This window comes from Corvus kubaryi, unplaced genomic scaffold (genome assembly GCF_017639235.1).
Source record: "Corvus kubaryi isolate FWS band 111438036 unplaced genomic scaffold, C.kubaryi_AGA036_p1.0 37308, whole genome shotgun sequence".
Taxonomy (NCBI): Eukaryota; Metazoa; Chordata; class Aves; order Passeriformes; family Corvidae; genus Corvus; species Corvus kubaryi.
Window position 1 is genome coordinate 10,493,744 of NW_024581096.1, and position 14,021 is coordinate 10,507,764.

Here is a 14,021-nt window from a genome sequence, read left to right on the forward strand (position 1 = left end):
CAATTTAGGAGGTTTTGGTGCTCTACAAGTACAAATACAAGTAAATCAAGTAGATGTAATAACACTGATGTTTTCCCCATGTGGAAATAGAATACAGTTATGATTAAGATACGTACTGGGCGCTTTAAAAGATCCAGTCTCTCAAAGCTGAACACAAAAATCGAACAGAAAAAGATATTTAAGTACAAAGAACAGTTAGGAATTACCTCTGCTGCTGCATGGTCTTTCCACCAACCAAGTTCTTGAGTTAGTTGGGCGTGCTTCACCCAGATGTCTACTCCACCTACTCTATATATCACAGGCAGTGCAGCTTCTGCCAGTCTGATAAGTATGGAAATTCTTTCTTAACTCGCCACCTGGAGGACAAATTAATTTTTAGTACTTGAGAAGATACTAAACATCTATAAGGTCTATAATAATAACTGCACCTTGCCAAATATAACTCCTGTAGTTGCAGTCATTTAGTAAGTATTTAGATGATGGCATTCTTTGCCTCTTTCTGCAGCTCATAAACAACGAAGAAAAATTGTCTCCTACATCCCAGGGTGATCAGTAGAAATCCTGTAGAAATCCTTGGAGTGATATAATTTGCATTAATAACCAGAATGAATGCTGATCAGGAATCCTCCAAACCTTCCTTGGGATGCCAGAAGAAATGTGATAAGGACTTGAAATTGGTCAAATAAGGCTTTTGTAAATGTTCCAAACTGATAATGATTACTGAAGCTATCTGTAATTATAAAAAACAACATCAAGAGGAATGAAGCCATTTATAATGGCTGAGTATGTATGTGGTATGGAAAAGACTTGGCCACTAGAAAGGATAATATTGGATAAATACACTGATAAAGGAAGGCGGAAGTTAAAGAAGTCAGTGAAATTCCATGGCCATTAAAGATAAAAGGATAGAATTACTTGGGACTTGTCACAGAAAAAATTTTTAGCCAGTAGTTATTAGTTTGGTAAAACTATTGAGCATTCACTATTGGTGATAGCCAGCAACAGAATAATTTATACATCAATGTTTAAATTCAGCATCTTTTGCATTGAGCTTGGAGTGAAGGTGAACTTGGAATAAGATCATATTCCAGTGAAAATGGCATAATTTTTGTTCAAAAGATGATCTTATACACTCTGCAAATTGCATTTTTGTGAACTTCCAAAATGTCAAGCTAACAGAAACCACAGATAAGATCAAGGAAAGTCTGTTCCATCAGGAAAGCATTGCAAGGTTATAACACAATGAATGCAAAAAATCTTGGCTTTGAAAAATTTGGGTAGCTGATATATCAGAAAAAGTATCAGAGAAGGGGAAATGGGTGTTTCTAAATGCAATTAGTCCTTGCTGAGGAAAATATAAAAATTCCTAGCAATATCTAGCATTTATCAGTATAATTCATTAGAGGTGTAAATGTGAGGAGAACTGATCAGTTATACAGGCTGGCTGTGTGACTTCCTAAGGTACATTTGTTTCAGCAGCATCGCTTTAACACAGCTAAATTCTGTGCAAGATACCTAGAAACACAGCTGCCAGGTGCACTGCTAGGGTAGGAGATTGTATCCTGGAAAGCAGCAACACTGGAAAGCGTACTGGAACTTTGATGCCTGTGCAAGAAGCTAAATGCAATTCACAGATGCATTAGCGGGAAACCTGAAGGTGAGAGCAGGGAAGTAATTTAATACAGAAATTACAGAGCCCCTCACTGCAATAATCTTACCAGATCTGGTGTCAACATTTTCTTTTAAAAAGGAAGCTGACAACTTTGAAAATTCACAGAGAGGTCTGCAATAGTGATTCAATGAATTACAATAAAAGACTGAGAAAGCTCAATTTATTTTGTTTGTTCAAAAGATGTTGTAAAATAGGCGGGGAAGAAAAATTTCCAGTAAGATCAGAGCATGTGAGAGCATGGTACATCATGAAATACACAGTCTGGCCAGGCTTATAGCACATGACAAAATTACTTGAACTCCAGACTTGTGAAAACAAGACTTCTGAACCATGTATTGCTTCATAATTTCTGTTGGCAACTCAAAATCAACTATGAATTTTTGGCTGGAACTAATCAGGAGGCAAATTCTTCAAGTCCCTTTAAGTATCAACAGAAGATCCTTCTGACAGAAAGTGACTCTGTAGTTCAGGGAAAAAAAAGATTATCCTTTGATTTTAAAGGGAAGAATATTTTTTTCTTTTGGCCTCAGTTTTAAAATACACGAAATTCTACCAACCCTCTACCTTTTGAAAAGTTCCCTGTCACACATCATGAGAAATGGAAGAGAATTTTAGTAAACAGCTGGCGCATAACAAATCAATTTATACTCTGATAGTATATTATCTTTCTATTAAATTCAGAACTTTAATTTCTAAATACAAAGCTCCATATTACCTTAGTTAAAGAGAAGTAGTTACTAGAGCTTGTCTTCTGATCCTTCAGGACATGCCATTAGTAGATGAAAAAAGCACGTTTGCTTACCAAGTGAGTCCTGCTACCTTTCCTGTAATGATGAAATTGTCCCACCCTACCTGTACCATTACTTCACTAGTTTTGGTGAGCTAAATTTACCTCCATTGTTAAAAATGTCTTAATTTTCCCTGCAGTGGAATTAAAATGCCTATAGCAAAATAATTGCAAAAGCATGCAAGAAGAATATGAAGTCATTCTTTAGAACTTGTAAAGGAGCCCTAGGATCTTGGATTTGCAGTCAGATGCCTGGAAACATAAGTAATCATAATCCACAGGGGGAAAACAGGAGAAAGTAGTCTTTTGTGGATGTCACAAAGGAAAACCTTGTAAGAAACACTTTCTTTCATGTTTTTTCCACTCTCAGGATCTGAAAGCTAAGTCAGGAATTAATGGTTTGAATTCGCTTATGTATGTCAGCAGCTGCTCATTTAATAATCACTTTCACAAAGCAATAAAAGAGTAGTGATAACATATTCTCAGAACAACAAATTAGCTTATACCAGAATTTTTATTTATTGGAGACCTTTGTTGTTCACTACAGAAATATTGACCCATACAGTTGATTTTTTTCAATATAGAGAAGATGCACTTCTTTGTAAAAACATGTGATGTCATTTAAAAATACATATGTATGATGAATGGACCATGTCTCTGCATACAAAGTATCCATGTTTTTTTAAGACAAAATCTGAATTGACATTGCCACTGATTTTCTTTCAACAATAAGGCAGCCTGCTTCATGTGGCACAGCATATGAAGTCAGTGATGGTGAGTCAAAGTCTTGTGTCAGGTACAGCAGCATAAATTCTGGATTGTTTCAGTTACAAGTCAGAGTAATTGAGAGCAGTGTTCAGCTTATCATGCCTCTGTTTCTGAGAACTTCCTGTATCTCATGAGCCTTTGAAAACTGCTTGAGTTGTTTTCTTAAGGAAATGTTACTGTAGAAATGTAAGTCTATGAAGGCATATTAGCTGTGTCCTTGTGAGGGACTGCACAAACAAAAGAACATAAATTCTTCCTGAAAATTGTATCCTGTTGGAATCAACTGTCTGATACTACAGAACGCTTTCTGTGGTGACTTTAAACTGTGACTTATTTCTGTTTTTGTTGAAAATCCCAAATTTTCTGTTTAACTATTTTTCATTCTCTATTATAGTGAAGTGTCTTGATTAACAGCTTGTTATCATATTTATCACAGTTTATCTTTTGTCCTTTCTTGCTCCTTCTAAAGCATACAGTTTTAGATAAGCTGAAAGGGAAGAAGACATATTAAAAAAAAAAAAATTGAAGATGAAAATGCTCATTAGTAATATTTTAAAGTGAGATAACAGGATGGTTTTCCTCTGTAGGAAATACCATAAAAGAATCTATAAAAAATTATCCGCTGAGAGTGCAATCACATGATTCCCATGGGGAAGGAAAAGGCCTGGTTGTTTAAGGTCACAGTTCAAGGGACAGAGCAGTGCATTTCTGTATCCCATCAAATCTGAGAGCTTGAATTGTACTTATAAGACACTCTAAACTTATACCACAATAATAAGGTGTGGCTGCATGGTTGGGCCACAAGACTAAGGTAAAGTACCAAGCATTTTGTATGTCAAATTTCTTCTGGGGAAAACAAATTATCAATAATCTATAATATTATTGATATATTTATATTGATATAATTGATATATTGATTATTTAATATCGTGTAATATTTTTTCCCAAATTTCAGCTGAAATATATTATTGTAAGGAGTAATGTTTGTGTAACTGGCTGTGATAGCACTCTCAGAGACATTTATCTCCACTTTTCCAAATGGAGCATGGTAAGAAAATAGTTTCAAGTGTCAGCATTACAAAAACTTGAAGAACTCTTCTTTTTAAATAGTAGCATTCTGTAAAAGAATTGGGAAAAACAGGGAAGTTATTTCACATAATTTCCTCCATATGGATTTTAGATGACACTGAAGCTTCATTTAACTATGTATTATAAAATTAAAACTGAGGACAATGTAGTGTTTCTCATCAGTTGTTTAATAGCATAGAACTTGTACTTGAATAACAAAGTAAAGTCATGACAGTATGTTCCCTATGAAATCTGGTAAACAAGAATTAACATCTCCACTGAAAATACACCAACAGATCGTGTTCAGCAGATTCATGGCTGGTGGGCTGGAGCTCATTTGCTATGGAGGCCTCTGGCACACATTTTCCCAGAACAAAGTCCCATGATGATTATTTCTGGAACTTTTCAAAGAGAATGTGAAGGCCTGGGGAGACCTCCGTTCCCTGTGTCACCTTGAAAAGTCTCACAGCACTCATAATCTCAGAGCAAAGACAACTCTGAAAGATGAAGTTCAATTCATGCTTATTCTCTTAACCTGATACAAATTCCTACCTAATCCAAAAGAAAAATTATTTCTTTGATTATAGTTCCTTTCTTGGCAATGTAAAATATTTATCAAGGCCTCTCAGAGCAAAGGAAACTCAAGAGTAACCAGTGAAGTGAGATGGTCCATGCAGGAATAGTTTCAGTCCAGCCAAAGTCTCTCAGCCACTAAATGCCCGTCTCCACAGATGTAAATCTGCAGAGAGCAGTGTCCTTTACCATGCACTCTCACCTTGCTTCTATTTCCTTTGAATGGCTGTAACAGATTAATGAAGGAGGAGAGAAAAAACCCATAACTACAACACTGACACCTGGAATGAAGATGTTGAAGGGTCAGTTTGTGATACAACGAAAAAGCTGGAGATCTTGCCTACATAACTAGTGGGTCTGTTCTGACAACAGGTACATTAGTTTGCTGGTTTCAGTTTTGATTTTTGCATAATTCCTAAATATTTTCTTCCAATATGTTCTGACAGCTCTCTCTGTTCCACACTGTATAAATCCAGTGGTTAAAGTAGCACCCCTTTCTTTAACTTAGAGGAAAGTTGTGATATATTTGTTAGGCAACCATCCTAAATTTTAAGTACAAAGTGGGAGGCCTACCCCAGTCTTCCCCACTGAAGGGACAGAAAAATAATAGGGTGAAGCAAGCACAAATGAAATTCAGAAGGGGTATGAGAGAAGAAAATGGAAATACCAGTCGGAAAAACTCAAGTACCCCCATTCTTGTGGAAGACTCGGCTGTCAACACTGCAAGGTAACAACTGACTCCATGGTGACATTGACACTCGTGCACTTACACACATAACTGATGAGCTGACCCAGTGGGCATAGGGGAAAGGTATTAACATAGGGAAAGAATGGTGTATAGAAGACCATGTTCATTCCTTCTTTCCAGCATCTGAATCTGGCCTTTAAGCTCAGTCTTTGCCTCTGTCTTTGCCTCTGACCTTTGAGACTCCAATCACAACTTCTTAACTGAAGGAAAAAGAAAATCATTAAGAGAAAATATTTTTAACAGTGATCTGAGGAGCACAACACCACCAATGAGTAAGGACCTATCTAAAAAAAAAATAATCAAACATCCTAGAATAACTTCCAGACTGTTCCAATTTAAAAATGAGGACTACTGGCACAATGTCTGTATCTCAAGGCATACTGTTTACTAAACACAACTAAATAACCATTGATAACCTCTAGCCTGACAGAATATGAATAGGAAGGCCTATGCTGGAACATTTATTTGATATATTGTTCTGCCTTTTTTTTCTGCAGGCGATATAGGCAGCTTTGCTTATTCTGAAAAGAAAATTTCCAAAAGTCACTCTTGCCCTGCCAGCACAATGTTTATATTCGTGCTACAACTTGTTGGCATATAATACTGAGTACTAGGAATGATTATGCAGTATTGCATTTTTTCCTAATGAATGGGGCACATTCACAGAGGATTTGGGACACTTTAATTCGTGTCCCAAAGTTATTTTTAATTTTATTTGTGCAAAATATAGGAAATTTAGTTTTTACGGCAGGATTCTGCTTACCTAACAATAGCCATCTCAAATTAGAAACTTACTATAAAAAATTTGTATAATTTTTCCTTATAATCAGTGATATATCCATCTAAAAAGGCATATGAGGTGAATTTTCTTCCAACAGGTCCCATGCATCTGCAGATAGATGAAGCAACTAGTTCTGAACTGAAGTTAGGTGAGACAGATCCCAGCCAATGGCTGGGTAATCTGTACCAAGAGAAAGCTGCAACACACAAATAATGTTCATAACCTCAGGATAAGATGACTGATTTCCTTTCTTGAGATCCATCAATCTTCGGTGCATAAATTCCTACAGAGTGTCAGAATTTAATTTGGAAAAACTCTTTTTTGAGTTCATGGAGGAGATCCTTCCAAATTCAGCTACTTTTCCAGCAGACTGAAGAAATACAACCATGGAGGTACTAGCATTATATAGAGTGAAATAGCCTATGGAGTCTGTCTGGCACTTCACAACAAAAATAGTGTTTCCATCACTGAGTTTACAAAATACCAATACATTATCTTAAAAAACACAAGGCTAGTCTGGATTCTTTAGCTCCATAAATTACATGAGAGCAATGGGCAATGCTGACTGTTTGATTCTTTCATGGCAGTTTCCCAAAAGAAGTGATACTACATGGGAAATTAGAATATTTGCAGAATAATTGATGTCTAGATGCACAGAGGCAAAGCAAGTAGCCAGTGGTATTCACCCTGCTCTCTCTCCTCTTAGCTGAGTTGAAATGGGCATTTGGATATGAAAACAGAAATAGATAGAACCAATTGGCCCTTTTCATGTTCACAGATAGTGGCACTAAGCCATCATGTATTTTCCTGATAGCCAGAGCCCATTCCGCTGTCATACACTGTTCCTTTACAACCCAAAAGAAGTTGATGACATAAACATATCCTTTTCCTAAACACTTGGGTTGTGTGTGATTTAACCTTTAACTCCCACTTGTTGTTATAGGTTAGATGTCAAATATTTCTTGCAAGCCTTTGGCAAGGGTTTGAATATGTTTTTGTCACTCTTCCCCTAACTAATGTAGGCTGCAGTTGCAGAAGCATCATAGGAAGGTTTCCCTTCCCCCTATCCCTCTGGCCACTTCCTCCAAGCTCAAACAGGAAAGCAGGGACAATGCAGAGGGACCAGCCATGGGCTCACAGTAAATCTGCAATTACTTGAAATGTCAATTCCTGTTTTTGAAACGTACAGAAGAATAAATACCCTTCTGGGCTGTGCTGTGAAGCCAAGGGGCCCTGGCGTGTATGCCTCCAGCACTGCTGGGGCTGGGCGCAGCAGGAACACAGGGACGTGCTGCTTGGCCAAGCACTCCGACGCTTCCAGGGGTTACAATCAATCTTCCCCTAGGGACTTATATATGCTACTTGACCTGTGTAAGTGAGATTTTTTTTCCCCACTAAGACTGCTACTCTTGCCTTAGAAAAGAGGGGTTTGATGTGGAAGGAATTTTATACATATCAGAGGCCAATTTTCACTGCCAGTCTTTATGGAGCCCAATTTGTCAGAAGTCCTGCCATTCTGTCCTTCAGAAACGTTTGTATAACTGTTTTCAGTAGATCCTGCTGAAAAATAACCCACCACACAGTTCTCCCCCTAATGTTTGGGGTGAATTTTTCACCTGTATGCAGTCTTTGGTCAAGACTTGAATGTAGCTTGAATGGACTTGGACATAAGCTGCAGAAAGGGCAGAAATGAGTTAAGTCAACAGTAGCTTAAGAGAAAGCTACTTATGGAACTGTGGTGTTAGTGTAAAGGATATTTCAGCTCTGTAAGCAGTATTCAAGCTGTTGAATAAGAATTTGCAGTAAGTTTTGGCATCACATGAATGCTTTCCCAACCCTATGTGTAGACTGACTTCTGTTCTTTTGGAAAATGCAGAAGAAAGCTCTATGAAATACCTCTCTCCTCTCAGAAACATGGCTTGGTGCACTTCCATGTCTAGCTGCTCATGCTTTACCAGACTGAAATATACTTAATTCAAAAAGCAATAGAGTTGAATGTTTAATTGTACCTCATGACCTAAGAACACCAGATCAGGCATAAAAGGGAAGCCAGTGTTGCCGGTTTTGAAAGGCTGACAATGGAAAATGCGTTGCCAAAGTGAGCAGATGTTGCGTAAAGTCAGAAACTGTTCTGTGAAGTATGTACTGCCTAAACTATTTTCAGAGAAATACTACTTCAAGAAAATTGCATAAAGTTCTTCAGAAGTATTTAAAAATGCTTTCTTGGTGTTGCTCCTGAAGAACCATATCAAACCCAGAAATTCACTGGAGTTTGTAAATCTTGCTTTTTTCTGCATTTGTATTTACCACATTTTCTTGCTGATTTTTTTCTATATAGTCAGCAAAGAAGGAGAACAAACACAGGGATCATATAAAAAATCTGTTATTATTTTGCTGTGTTTGGGGTTTTTGTCATTGTTGTTACAATGTGATTGTTTTTCTGATATCAAAATTGCACGGGGAAGAGGGGCTGGAAAGCTGTCCAAAGGAAAAGGACTGTGAGAGACTGAAATATTAATAAATAATGACAGAAAATACTTGCCTATTCATGGAAGTGGCAGGGTGCTTTGCTGAGGCCAGGTTTGCTGAGGAGGAGGAGGAGGTGAGGGTTTGGGTCTGTAGCAGCAAGCATCCGGTCCACCGAGAGAGAGGTGAACACCCACCACGGGAGGCTAAAAGCCAGAAGAGAGGCAGACCCTGCAGAGAAGGGATGGTGCCTTTTATCATGCCAACTCTCTTCCCTCACAGGAACTCAGTCTCAGTTGTAAAACTCCCATGCTGCCCCCAGGGAAGACCACATTCACAGAAGTCTTTCACATTCACAGGTTGGCCTGAGGGGATTCATCCTTCTGATGGGGCATAGCTAGCTTAACTACTTTGACTTGAGAGGCAGCTGTCATGTCATAGAAGGAGTCATAAACTACCAAAGACCCCCAAAGTGCCCCAAGATTCATCCCTTAGGCCTTCCACTGGAGAACGGAAAGATCTCCCCACCAGAGGAGGTACATGGTCAATCCCACCCGAACCTGCGCGTATATTAACCAATGGGACTTTGTGCTTTGTGGGGTACCCCAACCTCTAATGCATTAAGACAGTGACCATCACTTCAACAAGACAGTGACAATCACTTCAGCCAATGAAATTGCTACAGCTGAGTCTCATCACTGGACCCCTGGCTGGTGACTCTATACCTTTCTTACCCTTTCTTTCTTTTCTTCAATATATTTCCTTAAGTGTTATTAAGCTTTTATGTTACTATATCACCACAGATAACAACCAAAAAGACTACATACCTGCTTTCCATCACAACCAAATTGTTCTAAAATAAACCCTACATACATATACATACTTAAAAAGACCAATCATTCAGTGTCATTTCACTCTAATACACCCCAAGCGATTTATTAACAAGAACCTGGGTTACCTTTGCCTTCTGTGGAAAGTTGGGGTTGATGATCAACAGTAGCTGAACATGAGCCAGGGTGTGCCCAGGTGGCCAAGAAGGCCAATGGCATCCTGGCCCGGATCAGCAATAGTGTGACCAGCAGGACCAGGGCAGGAATTGTCCCCCTCTTCTCAGCACTGGTTAAGTTGCACTTTCAAGGCTATGGTGAGGAGGGAAACAGAGTCAAGTTGCTTCAGGGTGGGTTTACATTGGATATTATGAACAATTTCTTCATGGAAAGGTTTGTCAAGAATTGGAACAGGATGACCAGGGAAGTGGTGGAGGCACTATCCCTGGAGATATTTGAAAGACATGTAGATGTGGTTCTAAGGAACATGGCTTAGGGGTGAACTTGGCAGTGATGAGTTAACAGATGGATTTGTTTTGATGATCTTTCCCCACCTAAACGATTTTATGATTCCATAAAGCTTGCAACAAACCCAATTTGGTTCCTGTTTGAAGGGAACCCAAATAGGAACATAAGAGATTGATTCCCTTAGGGCAAGAAATGGAGGAGGTCCCCTAACGCCTTGCAGATCTCCTGCCTTCTCCAGAAAAAAACAGCAAAGCACTTGCCAGGATTTCTGCTGCCAAATTTCAAAAAAAGTTCCCCGACTCTCCAGGAGCAGCTTGGACAGGCTGGTGACCTGGTGCTAAGGAGTGAGTTGAGGGAATGGTGAGGGAGGCAGGACCATGGCCTTGCAACAGTCCCATCCCACAGCAAACAAACAAGATGAGCGGGTAAGGGACCTGTGCATTTAGAAACCTGAGGCCTTCAAACATAAGCATCCTCCTGTAACACTGCTTTCTCCACCTGCATGGTTTTGGAGGTGACAAAGGTAAAAAAGTGAGACTTCCATGTCCTCACAACTGGATCAGTCAGGTCGGACTGCCACTGGCACTAAAACTCCAGTGTGCTTTCTCCTTCACTGACAGTTTTGGCATTTTAGGCTTTCATCCCACACTTAAAAGAAATCAAATTTCAAAATACTGTCTTCCACACCACAAATATCCTTACAGAAAACTCTAAATTATATATCGCTGTAGAAATGCAGTTGGCACTGCTTGGAAATGGAGCCCCACACCACGTTAGGCATTCATATTTTCATTTCATATTTTCTACCCTACAATCACATTTTATCCCCTATTTTTTTAGATATACAGTTAATTCATTCTACCAGTACTCGTATGATACTGTTAAGACTAAGGCTTTTTCCTGTAGGATAGATTTTCATGTCTTGAACATATGCATGCTGGGAATCCAGAGTCAATAAAGCCTTACTTAAATGCCTGTTTAGCTTATGACCACAACCATAATAGTAAGAGCAGAGGTGACTCTATCAGAAAATCCTCAATATTGTGTGCTTTTGGAATTAAAACCACTCATTTAAAAATACAAGTGGAAGTCTTGAAGATATACTAACGGTGCTTTTTTTTTGTTATTGTTTTTTTTAATGGCATAATTTTCATGAACGAGTATTCCTGCCAAAAATATTGAAAAGGCCTGCCCTGTTTCCTGCCAGCTCATCTTCTGGCTCCAGAGACTCTGTGTTCTTACACAAACTTATAACCAAGATCATATCAATGTTAGAGATGCCAAGGCTTTGATATTATTAGGGGGCTGGGGCCACGGTGCCACTGAGGGCTCTCAGGGTCCACATTGAGCTGCAGAACACCTGTGACAGAGTTGAGCTAGGGATCCTAGGATTTCGACACTTTCCACACCTTAGCTGGCAACCTAGAAAACCATTAGATCCATAAATTAAATTTGAACCCTCATCATGTTAGAAATTTCTGTTCCCATTGCAAGATCCTTCATCTCTGGCCTTTCAGTTTTAATGTCACTTATTCAGCTAGGACTCCAAAGCAGTGGGAGATCTGAGGGACACCAATTGCTCCTGGGTTTTTTTGGGTAAAAGATTTAAAATATATATATATGTTACATTTTTCTATAGAACTCAAATATTCCCTTTCTGAAGAGACTATAACAATTTCAAGAAAATTATATGTATATGTTTCTAATTAAAATAATTTCCTAAGGTCAAGAAATGCTAATTGACTTCATGGCTTATACGTTTTAGACCTCAGGGAAGTCTTCAGATTTTTGGGGTTTTGTTGCTTGGTTGGTTGTGGGTTTGTTTGTGTTTATTTGGAGGGTTTCTTTCTTTGTTTTGGTTTAAATTTTTTGTGTGTTTATTTGGTTGGTTAGTTTCTTTTGTTTCATTTTGTTTTGTTCCATTTTGTTTTGTTTCTGTTATTGAGTAAAAATTTAAAATTAGCCAAGCCCACAAAAGCATATGCATTGATACCCTTAGGTATCCAACATGGACATGCTTAGTCCCAGTGGGTTACATAATTTTAGGATGGAATCACTTATGTGGTTTCACAATAAAAACAGTTCTTAGAGTGGTTAAAAATCAGATGCACAAATAAAACTAACAACTGGAATACTCACAGGAGGTATCTTTTGACTAAATACAAATTATTTCCACTAGAAAAAGATATGGATTTTTAAGAAATGATTATTACCTAAAAAAGTGTAAATATTAGGTGGAAGAGCAAGGTGGTATATTTTCACTCTAATTCTCACTACTTTTAACACATTAAAGACTACCTGTCTACAGATGACACTCATTTACATAAGTGCCTTTGAAGGACTTTTTAGATCTTACTTCATTGATGATGTTTGGCTTTTTCAGACTCAGTAGCCTAACCTACCCATATTATAACTGGCAGTAAATGCAGAGATTTATATTTAGCCAGCCATTCATTTCTGGGGATTTGGTCAAACCAGAGTTCATACTTTCAGACATTCCCTTAAGACTATAATATGATCACCCTTCAAAACCAGAGGATTTAGGGGACTTGGTGATTTAAGAGTCTTACTGCTAGTTTATAGGAATACAATTAGCATCTGCAAGGAATGCTAATTCTACTGAGTACTTTCATGTTAGGAATTTGTAAGACCAAATTCACTGTAATAATCATTATATTTTTACATTAGTTCTAACTAATGGATTTAAAACTGTTCCTTTCTAATACACTGCCCTAAGTGCTGTCTAAATCAACAGCAAATTTCAGTATAATCTCACAGTAATGTTCAGTTATCCTTTGATTTAGGCAAATATCTAGATTCAGGAAGTCATCGACATAATCAACTTTATTTGTGAGTACTCACCAAGACAGAGGTCTCAGCTCCTGCTGCAAGCTGATCTATTAAAAGAAAAAAATTCATTAAATTTGGCATTTAATCTCAGATTTTAATGATTCAGCCTGGAAAATCTGTAAAAATAATCAGGTAGAAATAAATTCCTTTGTTCCTCACATGTCTGACTACATTAGACTTTCCTATTATTATAATACCATGCCATAGTTTGTTAGTCAATATCCCCAGTTAAAATATATCCCTACTTTGATATTAAGTAGATTTAATTTCTTTGTCGAGGCACAAAGATTAGTAATATTTTCGTACAGTTTTGTATTGTTTTCAAGTGGATAGGGGTGGCTTCTCAGATTTCAACTTCTTCTGGAGAATATCCAAGGCCAGTCATAAACTAGAAGATTATATGAATTCCATAAATTATTAAGGGTCATCATTGGCCAACCTTTCTTCTCATTTCCTTTTGAGAGGAATAATGACTTTGCTATGAAAAACTTTCAAAAGTATAGGAATGTGAAGAATAGGCAGCCCAAATCTGTTTAATAAAGACAGATTAAAGTCCAGCTACACTGTAGTTTATGGGACAAACTGAATAGTATTGAGTAAGCATTTATGTAAACAACAGTCAAGCATAGGAAATAAAACAGTTTCTAAAATTTCAATTTGTTTGCTATTAGTTCATACTTGTGTTAAACATGAAGTAAAAAATACAAAAGTGGTATGAAATGATACCTACAGCAGTATGACCAAACTTCTCCCAGTCAAAGTTGGCCTTCTGGGAGTATGGCTTGTCTATTTTGCAGTATCTATCACACAAAAAAAAGTAAAAAGCAAACTCCAGCCAAAACTCTCCATAAGAAGTAACAGAGACTTTTCTACTTTATTTGGGCTGCTAGCTAGGTGATACAGTAGTCTTTAATTCACTTGACAACTTCTGTAGACAAAGCAGACAGCAAAACAGGAGTTATCAGCTAAGACAAATTTTGAAAAGTTCCTGGCAAGGCTGAGTAGGAGGAAGC

At 37.8% G+C, this 14,021-nt stretch overlaps 1 long non-coding RNA gene across 1 annotated transcript; it reads right to left on the bottom strand.

Annotated features, from left to right (window-relative positions):
- Positions 1 to 2,954: 2,954 nt before the first annotated feature.
- On the bottom strand, positions 2,955 to 13,051 carry LOC121664846. The gene is made up of 3 exons (XR_006016150.1): positions 13,021 to 13,051; positions 5,639 to 9,094; positions 2,955 to 3,714 (listed from the first exon to the last, which is right to left on the bottom strand). It is a non-coding gene; the product is annotated as an uncharacterized LOC121664846 (long non-coding RNA).
- Positions 13,052 to 14,021: the final 970 nt, after the last annotated feature.